The sequence below is a fragment of the Balaenoptera borealis genome, assembly GCF_965194805.1.
Source record: "Balaenoptera borealis genome assembly, chromosome: 12".
Lineage (NCBI taxonomy): Eukaryota > Metazoa > Chordata > Mammalia > Artiodactyla > Balaenopteridae > Balaenoptera > Balaenoptera borealis.
This window is the reverse complement of record NC_138869.1, coordinates 98,819,386-98,840,255: the sequence shown is the minus strand read 5'-3', so window position 1 is coordinate 98,840,255 and position 20,870 is coordinate 98,819,386. Positions and strand designations below refer to the sequence as shown.

General features: G+C 46.3%; 1 protein-coding gene and 1 long non-coding RNA gene across 4 annotated transcripts in view; one reads left to right on the top strand and one right to left on the bottom strand.

The window, feature by feature from the left end:
* RNF182 (ring finger protein 182) overlaps positions 1-20,870 on the top strand; it is a 154,936-nt gene that overhangs the window by 76,263 nt on the left and 57,803 nt on the right. The gene's annotated exons all lie outside the window — the stretch shown is intronic.
* LOC309607186 lies at positions 11,380-20,124 on the bottom strand. 2 transcript variants are annotated; one of them, XR_014232312.1, is made up of 3 exons: positions 18,543-20,124; positions 16,924-17,151; positions 11,380-12,882 (listed from the first exon to the last, which is right to left on the bottom strand). It is a non-coding gene; the product is annotated as an uncharacterized lncRNA (long non-coding RNA). The 2 variants fall into 2 exon arrangements; XR_014232313.1 differs by lacking the exon at positions 18,543-20,124 and adding an exon at positions 17,243-18,057.

Below are 20,870 nucleotides of genomic sequence, written 5' to 3'. Positions count from 1 at the left end.
TTTTTTAAGGTCACTGGTCATATTGGTTAGGGGCCCACCCTACTGCAGTATAACCTCAACTTAATAATTACATATGCAACAACACTATTTCCAAATAAAGTGCCATTGTAGTGTGGGAGCTAGGATGTCAATATACGAATTTGGGGGGGGGAGCACAGTTCAACTCTGCAATTCAGTCAGATTCAAGAAATATAAAAGTCTAATTAAAATTAATAGCCATTGACACTATTTCTAAACATTTTTTGGTTATTGCTCATCTAACCCTGGTGTCCCCCACGTCTGGGCTTAAAGAGAACATGTCTTTCTTTAAACCCTGAAGTTCTTTTACTTCCCCATATTTCTTTAGCTCCGTGGAAGACTGACTACTGCCTTTGCTTACCTCTAACAAGAGATTCTCGGACCTGATCTAATAAAGCTATTGATAATAGAAGTATAATCTGGGCTTTAGATCAGCAGTTAATTTGACTTTCCCAATAATCCCTCTGCTGTCTTTTTGTCTCTGCATTTGCCAGCCTGAAATCCTGGCACTGGCTTTTCCAATCTGAAGGGTGGATTCTTCCCCATCAATGTCAGCTCTTCGCCCTTTGAACCTTGGGTATGCAGATGTGGATGGTCACACTCAAGATTTAGAACAAACTCGCACAAAACTCAGTTACATTGGAACATTACTTTACAATCCCTACTTAATCAGAACCTAATGAAACCTTGAAGCAAAAGCATTTAAAATGTGATGAATGATTCTATCACAGGAGGGCAAGAGCAAAACAGCTAATTAGGAAAAAATCTTGTCCGCGGGGTTTCTCTGGTAATGTGGGAATTTTCTTCTTATAATGTTGAAAGAAAAATAATCAGGAAATAAATTTATATTTTCAGTACAATTTCAACTATGGGGAAAAGAAAACAGAAAAAGAGCTGGGGTGGATTGAAGCAACGTGTTAATAGTCATTATTGACAGTTCATAGAGTGCAAGTGATAAAACTTTTTTCTTTATAGTTGCCATTATTTTCAAATGTCTTTAAAATAGCCCATGTTTTATCCTTTATCTTTCTTTTTTTCATCCCACCTTCAACATTCAATAGGCACAAGGATGTAAATTCCTGAACCTCAAAGGCTGTGCTGTGTGTCATACAACCTATTGGACTTAGTTCTTGGCCATGAGATGTTCACTCAATGTTGGCTGAATAACTATAGGAGAGGGATGGTTTGGGCTGTGGAGCTTTGTGTGAGAAATAGTGCAGAGTAGCCATTTTTCTCCTTTTCTTATCCCATTACACTTCCAGTGCATATCACACGCTACAGACATAATGAAGTTACGCGCAGGAGGCCAAGTTTAGACGAAAATGAGAGTTTAGGTTGAAGGTCAGAAATGATCCCATAAGCTGCTAGTGATAGAGACCAGTTATGCAGGCTGCTATCTTTCAATTATCTTGATAAAGAAACTTATTTTGTTACTGGAAATTGATGAGCTGGAGGAAGATGAATGGAGAGAGATTTAAGATGTAAATGTCTGACTTAGTAGATCTCTTAATTTATATAGAGATGTGTGATAGCTGAGGCCTAGATCAGCATACATATTCTTTTTTTTTTTTTTTAAGTGAGAGCATCTTTATTTATTTATTTATTTATTTTTTATTTTTGGCTGTGTTGGGTCTTCGTTTTTCTGTGCGAGGGCTTTCTCTAGTTGTGGCAAGCGAGGGCCACTCTTCATCGCGGTGCGCGGACCTCTCACTATCGCGGCCTCTCTTGTTGCGGAGCACAGGCTCCAGACGTGCAGGCTCAGTAGTTGTGGCTCACGGGCCTAGTTGCTCCACGGCATGTGGGATCTTCCCAGACCAGGGCTCGAACCCGTGTCCTCTGCATTAGCAGGCAGATTCTCAACCACTGCGCCGCCAGGGAAGCCCAGCATACATATTCTTATCCAAGTTGCAGGGTGAAAGGAAAAGTCAGCACTTCCTCAACCCACTGCAAATCTCCATAGCAACAGAAATAGATGGGCCTCCCAGGTATGAACGATGAGGAGCCATTGACAGCTGTACAAAAGATGCTACCCAGCTGCCATGACTTTCCTCAGCATAACCTGATCTTCTTGCTCCCCATGACTAACTCCACGGTAAGCCATTCTGAACACGTAAAATGGAGGAAAATGGAAAATCCTCTTTCTTTTTTTTTTTACAATGTTTGTAGTTTGTTTTTGTTTTGTTTTGTTGTTTGGGTGTTTCTGGCCATGCCGCACAGCTTGTGGGAATCTTAGCTCCCCATCCAGGGATCAAACCCATGCCCCCTGCAGTGGAAGCGCAGAGTCTTAACCACTGGACTGTCAGGGAAGTCCCTGAAAATCCTCTTATTAGGATTCTTATTTTATGACCTAAACAGAGGACTCCATTGGGCTACTTACCAAATGAGTGTAGGTGAGCAGCTCAGAATCCTCTAGTGGTAAATTCTCAGGGCAGTCCTAAGACAATCACTCAGGTGTTTCCATTCACGGCCGTGGGCACACAGCCGTGCTCCCTGCTCTACCTGATGCTTCCTTTTATGCAGCATAAAAATCAGGACCACAAACATCTATGTCCCTAAATTTGAGGGAGGCATTTCCGGTAGAAAGTGCGGTTCTCCTTTTCCATTGCTCCAAGAAGGACTCTTCCTTGGCATCTCAGTGTTCCTTTAACACCACATCACAGGAGGCGCTCTCTGTTCCAAATCAGAGGTGAATCCCACCACGACTCCATGGGTGGCAAATGAAAGTCCAGAGCAGAGGAAGAACTTTTTACCTTAGAGTTGGGACTCTTTGTACCTGATGTTCTGTGCTTAGGTTTTAGATTTTACTCTGAAATTCCATTTGCTTTTTCAGAAAGAAAAATATCCCTTTTTATCTTCAAACTGACCTGAATTGTAAGACAAGTGGAAGTCACCACCAGCCCTGCACGTGGTTTTAGGAGAGGCCCCCCACCCCGTGCCTGTCCTCTCCCTTGGTAGCCCGCCCCTATTTGTCACCTATTGGACTTGTCCTGCCCTTAGCTTGCTGTCAGCAGTTCCACACCCAGATCTGCCTTTTGTGGTCTTTTCAAAGTGAGAAAGTCACGTTCCCTAGAGAAACAGAGCTTAAGACCCACTCCCCGATGACACTTTGTCAGACTTTGTTCTGCTGGTCTTTTGTTTTTCTTATCATATAAAAAGATTTACTGATTTGCTCTTTGGGATTCTTGCATCACATTTTCTCTGTGTTTAAGCCATATAGCAGGCAAAACAGGTGAAGCAGGTGCCTTGGCAGGTGCTTCTAGCTCAGTGTTGGGGGCGTGTCTTTGCAGGTTAGGGTGATTCATTCCCTCCTCCCCCCTCTTTATTCCTCCCTTCCCAGATATAAATGATGAGGATTCCGATGCCCGCCTCCTCCCCGCCCCCCCTAATTCATGCTCTCTCTTCCTTTTTTCCAAGGAATACATGCTTCTTAGATTCATGGCTCCCTTAGGGTGGAGGGAATGAGTTTCTATAAGTACAGTTATTCTTATCTTGTCCTACACCCTCATTTCAAGTTTCCCAGTATATAAATTTCATTTCAAGGACTCTCCCCGTCTCAGCATCCTCTACAAACCCTTACCGGTCCTGTCACTGCTGAATTTCTCCACTGAATGCTTTGGAGGGAGCAGGAAAGCCAGCGGAGGCCTCTGCAGGGTGGCTGCTTTGATCTTGTCATTGAAGCCAGTGCATTGCTGACTGCCAGCGCCTGCTGTCGTGTGACAGAGACTAAGTGGAGGTTTTTTTTTTTTTTTCTCTCTATCTTTCTTTCTGTCTTCTTTTTTCAAGCCCGACAATTTTCTCCAACTCACCTGAGATTTAATTTTAACTTCATGATCCTTTACATGTTTTGACATTTTAGAAATCAAAATGTCAGTGAGATGAACTCTCAGTAGAGTTTGATCAGATATAACACAGACTTTACCAAAACAGCGATTAGTCTCTCCTGGCTCTTTGCTGTTGAAGGGGGACTTAAAAGAGGGGTTCAACTTTGAGTCTCTCCACCTGGGGAGAGGATGGGGGAGGGATCTGAAGGTCTGAGTTCTTGCCCGGCTCTGCCGCTTACTCACTGCTGTTTGCCTTCTCTGCCTCAGTCTCCGTATCTGTAAAACAATCAGAAAGGTCCCTTTCTAAGTGAATGTTTGCTCCGTGCCCATCTTTTACTTAACAGCAAGTCCCTTCTTGCACTTTCAAGCATCTTTCTGAGATAAAGTCTAGGGAGTCAGTAAAGAAAGTGAGGGGCATCGACAAGTTTCTAATCCTTGGGTCAGAGGCCTTAATGTCCTATCATCACCAGGAAACATTTGTTGGGGGCTTCTCTGCAGTGGGCCCTGTGTGACGTGTCTCCCCATTTCCCTGTGCAATGTGCCATATGGCTTTGGGAAAGTCATTTCTGGGTTTCTCTGTTTCCATTTAGAAAATGGACACGCTGATTTCCATTTCACCTATCTCATAAAGCTGTTCTTAGGTTACCTGGGAATGAGTTAAAATGCTCTGAGTTCATTAGTAAAGAAGACTTTTTTTTCCTGTTGTACAAGCTTTTGTGGGCTTAGTGAAAACCAAATGCGTCCCCTTAAACATCTGTACTCAATAGTAATCTTATAAGCACTGGCATTATCAACATCTTTGAAGCAACTGTCAGCCTCAAATAGCAGAAGATACTCCCGGCTGTGTGGAATATACCACATTGCAAGCTAGAGAGAGAAATGCTGAAATGAAGGTTTTTTTAAAAAAAGTTGTGGGTTTTTTTGGGGAAAAATATCTATCAGTAGTGTGCTGGAAATGGACATGTCATTACAAGTAAGTTTCTTCCATGAAATTACTGTGAAGACCATTACCTTTCTATAATAAGGCACCTGAATTTAAGTAACATGGGAGATAACATAGGCTACTTTTGAGGCTAACAGCCTCAGATCTTTCTCTGTGTCTGCTATCAGAGCTATTTTCATGCCTCCTGGCTGCCTCTGGGAGACACAGCCCCAAGCCAGCAGCACATCCATCCCCCCCCACCCCCCGCCACAAAGGCCACAGCCCCCAGATGGCTCCACCACCGCCGTCCTTGCTGTAATCCCCAGCCCTCCCTCCCACCCCAGTGCTCATGTGAGAGTTTGCTGCGTCCGCTGCGCAGATGTCATCAGCTGTATTTCCAAAGCCCTCACTGTGCCTGTCTCTGTTAAGCTCATGCTTATGTTTGGAACATGCAGGGAGTCTTCTATTCCAATATAAGCATCGTTGTTGCTCCCTGACAAATGTCATCTGTCTGTCTGTCTATGAATGTCCTCAGAAAATGGGGCTCTCTGGGGTGAGGGGTAAAGCCTCCCTCTAATTTAGGATAGAAAAAATATCTCATGAGAGTGGGTCCTGTCCAGTATAATCTTCTTCCCTTTTTATCCTGAAGCCTTTTTATTTCTTGTTACAATTCATTTTCGATAGTTAAAATCTCTCCACCTGCTCTTGCAGGGCATTTCACTGTTTGCAGCGTCCAACAGCTACAGCTGTTGTCAGGACTTAGCACATCCTGTATTACAGAACAATCTGACTCTCAACAAGGTGACACATTTCCCAATAAGATCACACTTCGCTACAGCAGTAACCCGTATGCAGAATCAGGATCGTGCTCTTAGGGCTGATGCCTAGCATGTGAAACACTTAAAGGAGCAGAATTAAATGTCCATAAAGACGGTAATAAGTAGGCAGAACATACTAGGGGTGTGTGTCTGTGTTGCATTTATTTTCTTCAGTCTTCCCAGGGAAGAGTGAATTCACTAATAAACCTATTATGCAATCGGTTTGAATTAATACATACTTGTTGATGAAAATCGGCAGTCACATTTTTTTACCTGTGTAGAGCTTTACAGATTGCAAAACACCCCAGTGTGCCTATAAACCAAGCAAGCAGGCAACAGCTGATTATGCACTAATTTTTTAACGAGACCCGCTGTTACTCACTCAGCCTCAGATACTCAAAAAATGCTCTAGGTCTTTATCTCTCTTGACCAACCCTTGCTTCAACCCTTCCAGAAGCAAATTGGGCTGGCTTTCAAAGTTTCCAGTTGTCTTATGGTTGTAGAGCCTGAATTTCTAACAATACTGTGGTGAGTTCAGAACTAACCCCCAGTGGAGGTATTAAACCCATACCCATGTATCTCTCTTCTGATACAGGATGTAGAAAGTCATCTAACCACAGGTAGGAGCCGCCCAACCGTCAGATTTTCCATGGGCTCATTTGATTGGGCCCTGAGTATGCAACGTGTTTTCCAGTTGGGGATGAGGTGCCCATCCCTGGAGGTGCTCAAAGACAGATGCGCCGTACTCGTATAGGTGATGAAGGGGAGGTATGAAAGATGGTCCTAGGGAACTGTGGTGAAGCTTGGCTGGTTGCCCATCAACGTCCTTTCTCTTCCTCCTGAGCATCTACTAGACGACACTTTCTAAATTTCTTTGCAATTTTAAACTTTTATTTTAAGTCACTAAGATTTCTGTGTTTGTTTTAGCAGCTAGCAGTCACCTTACCTAATATCAATACAACAAACTTCAAATTTCCATCCAATCCTGAGGTGCTAGGATTCTACATCACGAGAGACAAGATTCAGTTGTGATTACTTGTGACTTTCTCACCGCTTATAGTCAATTCTTCTTATGTTTTCTCTCCGTCTGGTTCTCCACAGAATTTCCATTATCCGCCTTTTGATTTTTTTATAGGGCTGCCAGTTTACTCACGGACAAGGAAGTGGCTAATGTGGGTTTAGCCTGTGCAATCACCCAGCTTAAAAGCATGCTTCCTGGGCATGTGTTCAGCCTGCTGTGGTTGAACCCAGGTCAGGGCGGTAGGCTGAGTGCGTGGGACAGCAAGGGTGACACAGCCCCGGGATGTGGTGATGACAGATGGCATCTGACAGAGACTGAAGTGGGGATGGGACTTCAGGGGTGGTGGAATCAGTGGCATCGTGGTTGCTGCTAAGAGTTACCTGCAGGAGATGGCCAGGCTCTGATGTCCCCATGATACCATTAAAGTTCGATTTCCCTGCACATCGACGCACTGCAGAAGCCAAGTAAGCAAGTGCTAAATGACTCTGACATTTCTTCTGGTGTTTCTGCGTGGGTCCCCAACACACACTGCACAATCGTTAGGTAATCAATAGAAGCAGAGGGTTCAGAACTTTGGAGAAGGACTTAATGAAATTTGTTTTTAATGGTAACTACTTACTGATAAACCAAGGGAATCGGCTCTAATTAGCGTAAACCTCTTTCCTGAGAGATAGTGTGTTAGTGTTAGGATAAGTTTGAATCGGGCTGTCCCTCAAAGGGAAAAATCACTTTAAAGCACATCTTTCTGAAAAATCCTGGGTTTTGTTCTGGAAACTTTAAAAAAATCATCATCAAGATCGTCATCATCAGATTTAGAATTTCAGTTAAGTTAGAATTCTGGCTCAAGAGATTGAAACTCTTGACCAATATCCTGATTCTTCCCTTTAATTTTATAATAGAGGGTGTTGAATGAGTCTGCTCAGCCTCTTGTCTGGAGTGGGAGTGATAGTGTGTGTGTGTGTGTGTGTGTGTGTGTGTGTGTGTGTGTTTATGTGTGTGTGTGTGTACTGAGGGGGGTGCTTTACCAAAGACTTTAACATGTAATCATTTTTATCACATTATACTTGTCAATTACTCTTGACTCAATTGTGGTGCGATCATATTCTGATAAACAAATGTGAACACTGGAGTGCTTTATTTAATTTAAAAGTGTGCCTTGTTTGAATATGTTTATTTACCTGAAGCCTTTTAATAAAGTGCTTCTTGTGTACACTTACAGGATTGTAATAAGCGCTGAAGGTGAGGCAGTTATTCAGCTGAAGCATGTGGTATTTGGGGTTTTTTTCCCTCTTCTTTTACTCAACACTTTGATGTTGCTAAGATCTTCACTAGTATCTGTTGCTGTTGACATCCAAACCAACAAATATATTTAGCACAACACACCAGAGGCTGGAAAGTAAAGCTTTTAATTAACCTGCAGGGAATTTTCTAAGATCATAGGTTTAAAAAAAAAAAAAATAGAGGCAGGAAGTGCCCTGACAAAGGTAACACAGGCATTTTTTGCTGACTTCTGGATGAGCAGGAGTTACCTCTGACCCACCAGTGTAAAGCAGTAGGTTACCATTAAAAAGTGTACTTACACACTCTGAATGACCCTATACAATGACCCTGCCCTGCAGAAAAGGACAAGGAACATCCAACAAATGTGTTGTTGTGATTAGTTTGAAATTTCAAAAGCCCACCAGCCCCAGGCAAAGTCATGGGAGGGTCTTACCACTCCCTCCTTGCTGATGTCTGCCCATCACTAGGGGCCCCTCATCCCTGCCCAGGGCCTGTGCCCTCCTGCTTCTCCCTCTTTTTCCAGGAGCCAGGAGCCCTGTCTTGAAGCCACCTCCATCCATCTCCCTCCCCTCCCCAACGAGGCCCAAGCCTACCCACGGGGCGCCCATCCATGCTCTCTGCTTTCCCACATAATAAGCATTTCCAAGTTCCAAACACCGTATAAGTGTGTTGCATTGAATCCTTAAGACCATACTCTACGGTAGGTGTTGGTATGTCTACCCTATAAGCAAGGAAGCTGCGGGGAGAGAGCCCAATTCTTTCCTTCCCTCCCCTCGCGTCCTCTTTCTTAAGGGATGTTTCCTGGAAATAACTACTGCTTCCCTCCTCTCTCCTCCCCCAGAATCCTTTCTTGTTTGGACCCAGTCTGCCTGCAGACCCCGTCCATTCTTCATTGGACTCTCCAGTCCCACAGCCAGTCAACTCAGTTTTGCATTTTTCATTTTCCCCAAGTGGTCACTCTGAGTGAACAGGGGGCTGGGGCTGGGTGACGGGGGTGATGAGGCTGGGTGTACCGCTGAGGCCAGCTGCTGGGAGCCATGCAGGCCAAGGTGGGGAGAAGACAGCATCACCCCAGAGCCAGGAAGAGAAGCCCCTTCCTCCTGCACGCCCCCTACAGAGCTCTTTGCTGACAAAGCTTAATATTGCATTTGCTGCAAAGGAGAAATGCCTAAAGCTCTCTTGTCACAGAGCAGGTGAAGAAGCGTGGGTTTGAGACTGATGGGCAACAGGTGTATAGCTGGACCCTGGCCTGTGACTGCTCCCCCTGTCTGGCTCAAGCTTCTCCTCTGATTCTACTCTGGCCTCTGATCTTCCTGGCCTTAGGAAAAGTGTTCTTCCTTCTCTCTTCTTGGTCAGATTCTACCCATTCTGCCCAAGGCCCTGGCAGGCATCCGTGGATTGCCTCCTTACTATCCTCCCGCTGTGGTTCAGCCAGCTCTGTGACATCCATTCTTGTCATTTCCTGATTGTCTCCCTAATAAGATTGTTAAGTTTTTTGAGAACAAGGTCAGACACTCTTTCTCCATGTTTTACTCTGTTGCCTGGAATGACCCCCAGTCAATATTATGATGTGATTGATGGGAGGCCTCAAAAGTTCTGGGTTGGGGAGCTACTTGGGGAATGTTTAGAAGTCTCTAGAAAAAAAATCCAGCGGCTACTTCTTTTCTCCCCTTATACCCAAGACTCCAGCCTGGGTGTTTGCAAGAGATTGAGAGCCTCCTTAACATGCAGCTCTACGTTCTTCCCTTCTCTAGGAAGTAGAGTTATTGCAATGCACCAATGAATAGCATGTGACTCCCTCCCATAATTCTGTGGACTGGGTGAACGAGATGCAAAAATGTCAGGAATGATGAAAACGATTTTGCCCACTCTGACCTGAGTCTGGTTGGGAAAGAATATCTTCTTCTTTTTATCACTTTTAAAAAACAAGAGTTGCTTTAATAATAGAGACTTATTTCTCAACATGAAATACTAGCGATCATAAGGAAATAGAGAAAGAGAATGACCCGGGTGCTTTATAAGGGACAGTTTATTGGATCAGGGCTGCTTTGACTTATTACTCTGTGTTTTCCCAAATGACCCCTAAGTGATTCTTGAATCACTGTGGTCTCGGCCTCTATGGCCAGGACTAGATTATATTAAAAGCTTTGGACTGTGCCATGAGTCACTTGTTGTTTGTCAAGTAAGGCTCCTCTACCCCCTCCCTGGCATTTCTAGACAGTCCTTTATAAGTTATCAATTTCCTCTTATATTTGACTGAGGTCTTCCCAGGCTACCTTCTCCTACCATTGGACTGAGCTGATGTTCGTCTTTTGTATTTCCTCAGCATTAAAAAATGTGTGTGTGTGTGTGTGTGTGTGTGTGTGTGTAAATATCTCATATCACTCTGTATTATAATTAGTAGTTAACTTGTAGTCCTTCTGGGATATGCCATCTTTAACTATAGATTCCCCAGGATCTAAATCTGTGACTTGCACGTAGCAAAGGCTTAATAAGTATTATTGGAATGAATGGATGGTTGAATGAAGAAGCAGCCATAGTTCTTTTGGTAACCAACACCAAAAACCCAATTTAATGTCTTTCAAGCATGAGAGAAAATTTATTGGCTCACGTAGTTGGGAAGATCAGTGGGTACCACTTCTGGCTTCAGGCTTGACTGGACCCAAGGATTCAAACTCCATCATCGGGATTCTATCCTTCTCTCTTTCAATACACTATATTTCAGTTCTGCTGTCATCTAGATTTGCTCCATTTTCATAAAAGGTCTCTCTATGTGGCTTAAATAAACAAACAAACAAATAAATAAAGCCACTGAAAGTTCCAGCCCAGGGTTTCTCAATGCAGGCGCTATTGACAATTTGGAATGGATAATTCTTTGTTGTGTGGGGCAACCCCACACGTTGCAAGATGGTTTGCATCCCTGGATTCCAGGCATCAAATGCCAATAGTGCTGCCATCCATCGTGCCTGCTAACTATGCCCCCTACATCTCCAAATGCCCGTTAGGGAGGCAGTGTGGCTTCTGGTCGAGATCCCAGAGAAAATGGCCTGACTCTCTGTCGCTTGGTCTCCATCTCAGTCCTTGTAAGGATACCTACTGGCTCTGCTTAGATTGCGTTTCCACCCCTGGACCAATCATGGTGTTCGATGTGTTCAGGAGTTTGTCTGATTGGCCCACATATTAGTTATCTATTGCTGTCTAATTGCTCCCAAATTTAGCAGCTTAAAACCTTTATTATCTCAAATAATTTCTATGGGGCAGAAATCTGCCAACAGCTTTGTTGGGTGGTAGTAACTCAGGGTATCTCACAAGGTTGCAGTCAGGCTGTTGGCCAGGGCTGCCATCTTGTCAAGGCTCACCTGGGGCTGGACGGTCCACTTCCAAGCTTGCTCACCCATGTGGTCGCTTGTAGGCCTCACCAAATGGCCTCTCCATTGCCCACATGAATGTCCTTTCCATGTGGCAGCTGGCTTCCCCCAGAGTGACTGATCCAGGAGGGAAAGAGGAGAGGGGAAAAGGGGGGAGAGAAGAACCCAGTATAGAAGCCATAGTCTTTTACAACCTAATCTCGGAAGTGACATACCGTCATTTCCTCTGTATTCTATTGGTTATACAGACCAACTCTGGTCCCCTGATGGTGAGGCTACACCTTTGTGTGAGCACAAGAAGGCAGGATTGTGGGGGGCCATCTTGGCACCCGTCCCCCTCAGACAACAAGGGCACAGACCATGTTCATTCCTGTGCATGGAAGGCACGATTATAGGAATGACAGCTCCGGGAAATCACAGGGGGTGAGGAGGAACATTTCCCAAGAGGAAGTCATGCAATGGAAACAAAAAGTAGATGTCTGCCACAAATGAATATTTAAATTCGCTTGTTACCAACTCAAAGCAGGGCAGGGGAAGGTCTAGTTGAAAACAGTGCTATGAATCACTTCTTTCTATCTGCAGATCATCATTTGTCCCTTAAGAATCTTTTTCTACTGCGGACTAATGTTCCTGGTCAGCATTTATTTGTGCAAAGGTGTTCCCCAGCAATTCAACGGCTGATTTATAAATAGGTTTTGTAGATCTTGGGAGTAGACCAATATTTGAGTGGATGTCACCTATAAGTTGCTCTGACAGTAGCTTACTTTCTCTCCAGAGCTCTCCTTTCTTTGGTGCTCTTGTCATTTTTTTTGATTTATGGCAGAGAGAAAGCATCAGCTATATCCTAGTATGTTTCCATTAGAAAGAGGTAGGGTGCAGGGCTGGAGCAGCCCTGGGAATAGGGTGCAGCTGAACGCGCTACAAGATTAGAGGTAACTGTTCCAAAGTAGGTATTTTGATTCTGTGCAGCAGGATAGATTTTTCTGTGGTTGTGTTCCCCAGAGACTACGTGGGATAAGTAAATGCTGTTTTCTCATTAGGGATTACTGGCATACAGAGGCAAGGTGATTTTTGAGACTTCCGTCTTTTGTTGAAGTACTGCCAGCCACTGAGCCATCCTGACACCCCACTGCTCTCAGAAATGAGAAACCACTATTGGTCTTCCCACTGCCCTGCCAGTGAGAAGGCTGCCAGGTGTCACATAACCAACACCCCAGAGAGCTGATTGAAGATTTGGCATCCTGGGAGTCTTCCTCCAAAGCCTTTAGAAAGTAATCATAACAACGTAGAAAATGAGTGACTCAGGACTGAAAAGAAGTCTTGCTAGGGTTTAATCACACAAATGGAGACACTGCATCCCCTCACTCTCTCAGCTAATGAAGACAAAGATGCTACGTGTGGGACCTTGTGTTATTTAAGCTGCATCTTACACAAATCCTGCGTGTCACATTGGGCACCCATCAACAGTGACAGATTTGTGCAAAGTGGGAGAAGTCGTCCGTCTTGGGGCAGCTCAATGGATCGCCAAGCGGAGACCAGGATCTGTCAGGTCTTTGGTAGAATTTCCGGCAACACAGCGACCATGCTTCATGGCAGTGGTGTGCAGATTTATGCACTGGCCTTTGCAGCGGATCTTCAAAAATGATTAAACATTTGAAAATGACATTCCCCCATATTTGTTTTGTCCCTGACAATTCCCACCCCTTTAACTTTCGAGGTAGCTGACAGAGGAGAGTCGAGGTGAAGAAAGGTGAAGAAAGACACCATCATTTGTAAATATACTCCCGGTTACCCGGCACATTCCAGCACAGACTGAAAGGGAGGGAAGGGAGGAGGTCACATATATTAAATTTGTCATCTTATGCTGCATCTCACGAGGCTTGAAGTTTCTGTTTTACATGGGTAAGACCCAGAATATCTGGGCAAGAAATTATCTATGACTAGTTGGGGTCACAGCATGGGGGTCACGCCCAGGGGCACTGGAGGAAGTGTGGGTTCGGGTTGGCCTCATTGCTGGAGGAATGGATGGGGTATCGTTCGCCCATATCTGTGTTCCTGTTTTTCCCCCTGTACTTAGGCTCTGGCTGTTCTGCTCAACCATGTTCCTCTCCCTGTTCCCTAACCCTGAGAGGCCACTTGACAGGGCTAGATGGGAAGGAGCTGATGACAGCACTCAGGCCAGCCCATTTGGCAGAGAATTAAAAAAAGGTCAGGGTCTCAGGCTATGGGCTCAGACAGTCCTGAGTTTGAATTCTACTAACTGTGTGAGCTTGGGCAAATTATTTAACCTCTCTGGGCTTCTGTTTTCTATGTGAACAATGGAGATAATCATAGTACCTCCTTAACCCATGGAGCTGGAGTGAGGACTAAGTCAGATAATGCAGTGGGTGGCAGAACTCGGGAAGGATCTACTCTTCTTTGTTTGTTTTTGTGTGTGTATGTGTTTAATATCAGGCTTTATTGTGGGTGGATTGGTGGGTAGCAACCTTATGAATCCTTTGTTACTATAATCTGCACTTAAGCTAGATGTGATATGTTTCTGCTTCTAAGGGCCAGATTATTATTCACATTAAACTTGTGTTCTTCCAGTCTTGTCCATCTCATTGAATGAATCCACCCAAAGCATCTCCTCTTCTTGTTCCGGTGCCCAGTGTGGGCCGCCCTCCCAGTATCGCTGCCCTTCATGGCCCCAGGAGCAATGGGACACAGGGTGGCAGAGCTGGAGGGACCTTACTGCTTACAGGATGCCCTTCCCTCCTTGGTGATTAAGGGTCAAAATCCAATCTTGTCGTTGTTGAATCAGGCTTCATGGTTTTTCTCTTGGGGAGAAGGAGTCTGTAATGCTCCACCTGCTTTATCTTAGGGAGTCAGGGAACCCCTGACACAGCCCTTGGAATTACCTGCCACTCGCCGTTTTACTGGAAGAAACAGAACTCCGAGGACCTGCCACATGATCTTTCTTGAGAAGGTTTGCCTCAGTAAAGCTTTATGAGGCTGCAGGTAGACAATTTATCCTATCATTTAACCTGGTTTTTTTTGTTAAAGGAAGAAAGGTAATAATTGTGAAATGCAGCCTGTAGGGAATAAACAAAATACTTCTGTGCTTAATAAGCCTTTCATTCATTTTCTTTATCTCCTGCTAAGGACTTTTTTTCTTTTCTTAAATGGAAAAATCATTTTGTCTATTTTTTCCTCACTGAAAGACCTTAGTAGAAGAAATATTCTGGGATATTTGGTCCTCTGCCCTTCTTTCTCTTTCCTAAAGCTCTGATTTAATCACTCCAAAGCATTGCAGCCAAAACCCAGTTAGGAATAAAATAGGATGGGAGTGGTGCCGGCAGCTTGCCCAAGGGGAGCATCTCACCGCCCGGGGGTGCACACAGTGGGGCAGGCCCTGCCCTGCATCTCAGAACATTGGCGTTGAGTGTTTTATGCGCAGAACTTTCCGCCAGCGGACAACACGCTTGAGTGCACGTCCAGCCCTGGCCCAGGATACTGGACCCCCGCTACCCGGAGTTACTGGGGGCGCACCGGCCGACCAGGCTCATCCCATGGGAGGGACCCAAGAGAATAGGCACGAGCATCTTTCAGCCCCGCAGGGGAGGTGCAGGCGTGAAACAGAGGGCCCCAGGCAACGAATTTCCGACAGCCTTCGGGAGTGAGGCATCCGAGGGGCGTGGTGGGGACTCGCTCTTTCCTGGATGCTCATGGTCCAGGGAAATCATTTGAAAAAGATGTTCTGGGGAGGTCTTCCTTCCCAATCATGTTTAAGACTGAACTAAGTGGAAAACAACAGAGGGTGGAGGAAGTGGAGGGATTGCAACTGCCAAGCAGCACCCAGCCTATCTGCACCTATCCAGCCTCCCTGGGTGGGTGCTTCAGGGAGTGAGCCGGGTTCTGCCTCTCCTGGGCAGACCACGGTCATCCTGAGGCTGCGGAAGAGAGGTCATGAAGCCCAGCCCCCCTACCCCAGGCCTCGCTGAGGTGTGGACACCAGCCCCCATCCCCTGAGCCCCACCTTTCCACCCATGTTAGGGATGATCTTGATGACATCGTGCCACGCATCCTTTTGTTTGCTTGCATTTGCAGCCAGAACTAAAGCCCAGCCATTGTTTTCGTCTTTCAGCATCTGGAACATTTTCCTTCACTGCTTTCAGATAGTGTCTAAATGACACCACTAAATGAAATGGAAGCAGTCAGATCTCTGGCCCCGGCTAGGGTTTGCAAATGAATGACAGTGAAGGTGGCTTCCCTTGCCCACTGCTGGCACTTAATTCACTCAAGCATCAGTGAGCTCACCTCTCAGGACTGGCACATCAGTGACTTCACTCAAATAACTTTCCAGGCAGAGGCAGAAGTGACAGCCTGTCCTGAACCATTATGTCACTCCCCCAACCCCTGCGCGGTGTAGACAGTCTCCGATGGTTTACCACCGCATGTGAATACATCCAGTGTGCCGAGCCTGGCATCGCAGGCTGCGAGCATCTGGCCCCTGCCGCCTTTCCAGCCTCCTTCCCCACCTCCATGTGACCTAAGCTCTAAAAGAACTCTATCCATCCTTCCCTGAACATCCTCTGCATCTTCCCACTTCTGGGCTTTTACTGACAGCATTGCCTTCACTGAAATGCCCTTCCTCCATCTCTACCTGTTGAAATCCCATCCTCCTGAGGGGCACAATGCAAATGCTATATCCTTGATGAAGGCTTCTGTGATTTCCAGAGCCCGAAGTGATCCTGGGCTCCATTGTGACTTTTTGAATTCCCATCTCCTTGTCCCTCGCAGTCCCTGGTTATCCTCTCAGCCCTCATCTTTGGTGTGGGCCTTCAGCTTTCTGGACCAATTTCTGTTCCACAAACATCACTGAAGTTCTTCAAGTTGCAACTACGATGTTAGATACTGGCAATACGAGGATGAATAAGAGACCGAGGGGCTTCCCTGGTGGCGCAGTGGTTAAGAATCCGCCTGCCAATGCAGGGGACACAGGTTCAAGCCCTGGTCCGGGAAGATCCCACATGCCGCGGAGCAACGAAGCCCGTGCACCACAACTACTGAAGCCCACATGCCTAGAGCCCGTGTTCCACAACAAGAGAAGCCACCGCAATGAGAAGCCCATGCACCACAACGAAGAGTAACTCCCGCTCTCCACAACTAGAGAAAGCCTGTGCACAGCAATGAAGACCCAATGCAGCCATAAATAAATAAATAAATAAATAAGTAAATAAAAGATAAGAGACTGAAGGTGTCTTTGAGGATGTCAAAGCCCAGTGAGCAGACAGGCAGGTAAACACCTAATTGTGATGAAATATATTGAGACACAGGAACAGAGCTCTGGGACTGCACGGGGATGGACAAGGGCCCAGAGCTACTGAAGTTCCCTGTGTGCCCAGGGAACTGTCACTGGTCTCTGAGTGGGCCAGAAAAAGGGCTCGTGTAGGAGCATGATGGGAAGAGAAGCTGGAACACCATGTCTGTGATGGTTAATTTTATGTGTCAACTTGGCTGAGCCAAAGTACCCAGATATTTGATCAAACATGATTCTAGATGTTTTTGTGAAGGTTTGTTTTAGAAGAGATTGACATTTAAATTAGTGGACTTTGAGTAAAGCAGATTACCCTCCATAATGTGGGTGGGCCCCATCTAATTAGTTGAAGGTGTTAATAAAAAAGAGACTGACCTTCCCCAAAGAAGAGGGAGCTCTGCTGGCAGATTGCCTTTGGACTTGAGCTACAACATCAGTTCTTCTCTGGATCTCCAGCCTGCTGGCCTCCTCTGCAGATCTTGAACATGCCAGCCTTCACAATCAATGAGCTAATTCCTTAGAGTAAATCTCTCTCTCTGCCCCTCCCTGGCAGCAGTGGCGTCCTGTCATGCAGCCATCAGTAAGGAGTTTTTGTCCCATTACCTGCAATGTTTGGAAAGCCGTCACTTCCTTTCCATTCCCACAGACTCAGATTGGACTTTCGTCCTCAGGAACTGCTGAGACTCTGTCCTACCTCATCTCTCTGGCTCTCTCCTATCCAGCAGAAGGCTCTGCTGTGCCCTGCCTGCCTGCCAAGGGAGCTAGCCCCTGCATTGTGGAAGCTAAGTGAAGGAAGTGAGTGTATGGGTTAGGAAAGCACCCAGGTGGAGATGCTGGCCTGGGCAGGTATAATCACAGCCGGGGCTACATAGACAGAGCCTGTTGAGTCCTGTCTACTTGCTGATAGGCATCGAGAAATGAGTGGCCCTCTGCAGGGTGAGGTGGGGAGAGCTAGGATATGGCTTATGAACTGCAGACTTTAGGACTGCCCTGCCCAAGGTGAGTGAGGCATCGGCACACGAGGGAGTAGCCCAGCTCCACGGACCGGCCCCAGACTGCAAGGGCAGGGATGCTCAGACTTGAGGCGGCTGGATTGGAGGAGCCCAGAAGCTCCGGGTCACTGGTTCCGCATCTGGGGGTGTCACTTAATCCCATGCCGCCCTGGCTAAGGAGGCTGATTTTTTCCCGTTGCTGTCAGATCATGCTCGGGTTCTGGAGGGGACCAGCAGGGGCTGGGGCTGGGGCTGGCTGGAGGCGGCACAGGCCGGGGAAGCGAGGCAGGGCTGACAGTTGCCCTGGTACCATGTAGCCTTTCTTAAATTAGCGGTGGGGAGAGGAGATAGGAAAGGAGAGCCAGAAAGTCAGCAGTCAGACTTTTCCATGCCATCTGTGATGGGAAGCAGAAGGCTGCCGAGAGAAACCACGTGCTGGGGCTAATTGGTAGAACTTGAAAGCAGAAGTGACATGCCATCCTGCTAAATCAAGAGGCTTTCCTTTTCTTTTTTTTTCTTTTCCCCTCCCCTCCCCTCCTCTCCCCTCCCCTCCCCGCCCCTCCCCTCCCCTCCCCTCCCCCCTCCTCTCCCCTCCCCTCCCCTCCCCTCCCCTCCCCTCCCCTCCCCTCCTCTCCCCTCCCCTCCCCTCCCCTCCTCTCCCCTCCCCTCCCCTCCCCTCCTCTCCCCCCTCCTTTTCCTTTTTTTTCTTTCTTTCTTTTTTAAACACAGAGCTCTGTGGAGTCTCGAAGTCATGGTACTACTAAGAAAATACAGATCTAACATTTGGGGAAATAGGAAAGGAAGCATGTAAGCTAACGAGCCAAGATTAAACTGAGCCACAGTGGGTGCTTCAGTGCAAAGCAAGGCTAGCTTTGAGTGTAGGAGTTCGATTTTTTAAAATCTTGCTACAAATGGGATTCCTAATCTGTAACACCATTTAAGGGATGTTATTTTTCAGAGAAGATAATCACCATCGGGTCATTACATGCCTTAATTTCTTACCTTTTTTTTTATTACTCGTGATGAGGAGTAGTTGAACTGGGGGGCCTGTGCTGCCATGTCTGGCCCAACCAGCCTCTGGTTAGTGAGCACTCCACGTCTTGGAGGAATTAAGGAGTCTTTAGATGAGTACTTGACACTTTTAGCCTTATTCAGATACGTTAAGGGCCTCATAAAGTGTGTGCACTTCTCGGGGGTGGAGTACTTCCATCTTTGCTCAAGCAGATGAGGGAACCGGGGCTCTGAGGAGCTGTAGAACCTGAACCCAGTTGACAGCCAATAGTTTGCTGAGCCAGCAGCTAACAAGGCTTGTGTGATTCAGAAACCTGTTCCCTTTCTGCCATATCGTCTTCTTCCTGCTGCCTCCTCACCAGTCCTAAGGGGAGGAGGGGGTGGCCTGGAGGTGGAGAATATCCACCCTGATTTGCCTTTAGCCCATGTTCATTCCTCTAGCCTCCTGCTTCTACACACAGGAATCGCCGCCCTGAGCCGATGCCCCGGTGATGTTACGCACAGGCCCAGCGTCACCTGAACACGGCTGTGTACCTTTAAGCACAGCTCAGCCACGTGTGCCCTTTCTCTCCTGGTGCCTGTGATCTTATCCCACCGTAGCCTGGCAGCCCTGCTGACGCATCCCCACACCACCTTCAGGGATTGCCCTTCACCTTGCTCTTCCAGTGGTGCATGCTTAACCGAGGGACCCGCCCAAGGACACATGAGCCTGTCACTGTGCACTGGCGGAGACACAAGTGTGGTCCCAGCTACCTGGTCCAGGCGTCTTTCCTTCCACCAGCCTGATGCTCAGCGGGGCATCCTCAAAGGGCCTCTCCAGTGTTGGCAGTACACTTTGCTTTTTCCCTCTGGTTGAATTGATCACTTTTCAGCTCTCTGTTGGGTGTTATTAACTATGGCTTACGCGGAATTATTGCCCTGGGAGCAGGTGACAGCTTGTTCTCTCACTCCTGATGCATCACATCAGTAACCGATTGTCTGTTTTGGCAATGTAGACTCTTGAGACTTTAAACATTAACAAGGATCTTTGTTTCCTATGAAACGAAGACACCAACCAATACTGTGTTTTTACTTGTGGTGAAATAGAATAAGTCCTGGACTGAGAGTCAGAAAACCTAGATTTAAGCTCCAGCTGCTTGACCTTGGTTGCTTCGCATCACTTGGTTACCCTTAACGTCTTCAAGTGTGAGATGGAGACGCCCAGTGTAAATTCCTTACCTGGAGTCAAAAGGCGGTCAGGACGTGAGAGACCACTACCCTCTAAAAAAGTTTAAGCAGCTGCCAGACATGGAAGGTTAAAACCACATTCCTCATTGTCTCTCCTCCGGGGTCCACAGGCTCGCAGCTCTCACTGGGCGGAGAGAACATGTGGGTTATAGACCACACAAGGCCCCAAGGGCAACCTGGAGAGTTTTATACTCTCACTACCCCTCATCTCCATGAGAATCACGAACGAGAGCATAAAGGCTGATAGAATTGTGTTTCACTTCAAATGGTATAAAGGAAGGGGAAAGATGATTGCATATCTTAACATTATTTTATCCATGCTCTTCCATCCTCCCTTCCTTCCTCCCTCCCTCCCTCCCTCCCTGCCTCCCTCCCTCCCTCCCTTCCTTCCTTCCTTCTTCCTATGCACTCATCCATCCATCCATGCGTCCACGCATCAAACTTTCACCGACCACCTCTTAGACCCTATTATGTGGGGATATACAATTGATTAGGTCACAGCTTTTGCTCTTCAGTTGCTTACTGTAGTGAGAGAGACAAATGAGTAAACAGAGAATTAAAATATTATATGACCAAGTTCTGTAAACTTGATCAAGCAGCCTCCCCTCCCTCCCTTCCTCCCTCCCTGCCTTCCTGCCCTCTTTCCTTCCTCCCTGCTTCCTTCTTTCCATTCCTTCATTCTTGCATACAACAGGGTGCTTAAGGGATGCCTAGACTCTGTTTTCCTTTTTCCTAAGAAACACCAATATAGGAAGAAACTGCTCTTTTTGAAGCTGCCTATAACGTTTCTTTTCCTCTAGAGATAGAGGACAGATTTTTCATTAATTGCATATTAACACTTTAATGGACCTTCTGGTTATGAAACTCATAAATCCCAGATCATCTTCTGCAATGGAGACGTTTAAGACAACAAGAATCTAAATGTTTTACATAATTAAAATGTCTTCACTGAGGGCAGAATTGTAAGTCTCTGATGATTTTTCTTTAGAAACAACATTTTTTTTCTTCTGTGGAAGCCTCAGAAAAGACCTGCCTGCCCTCCAATTTGGAAAGACATGGTCCTTTGGAAACTGAGGGCAAAACAGTGAGAGA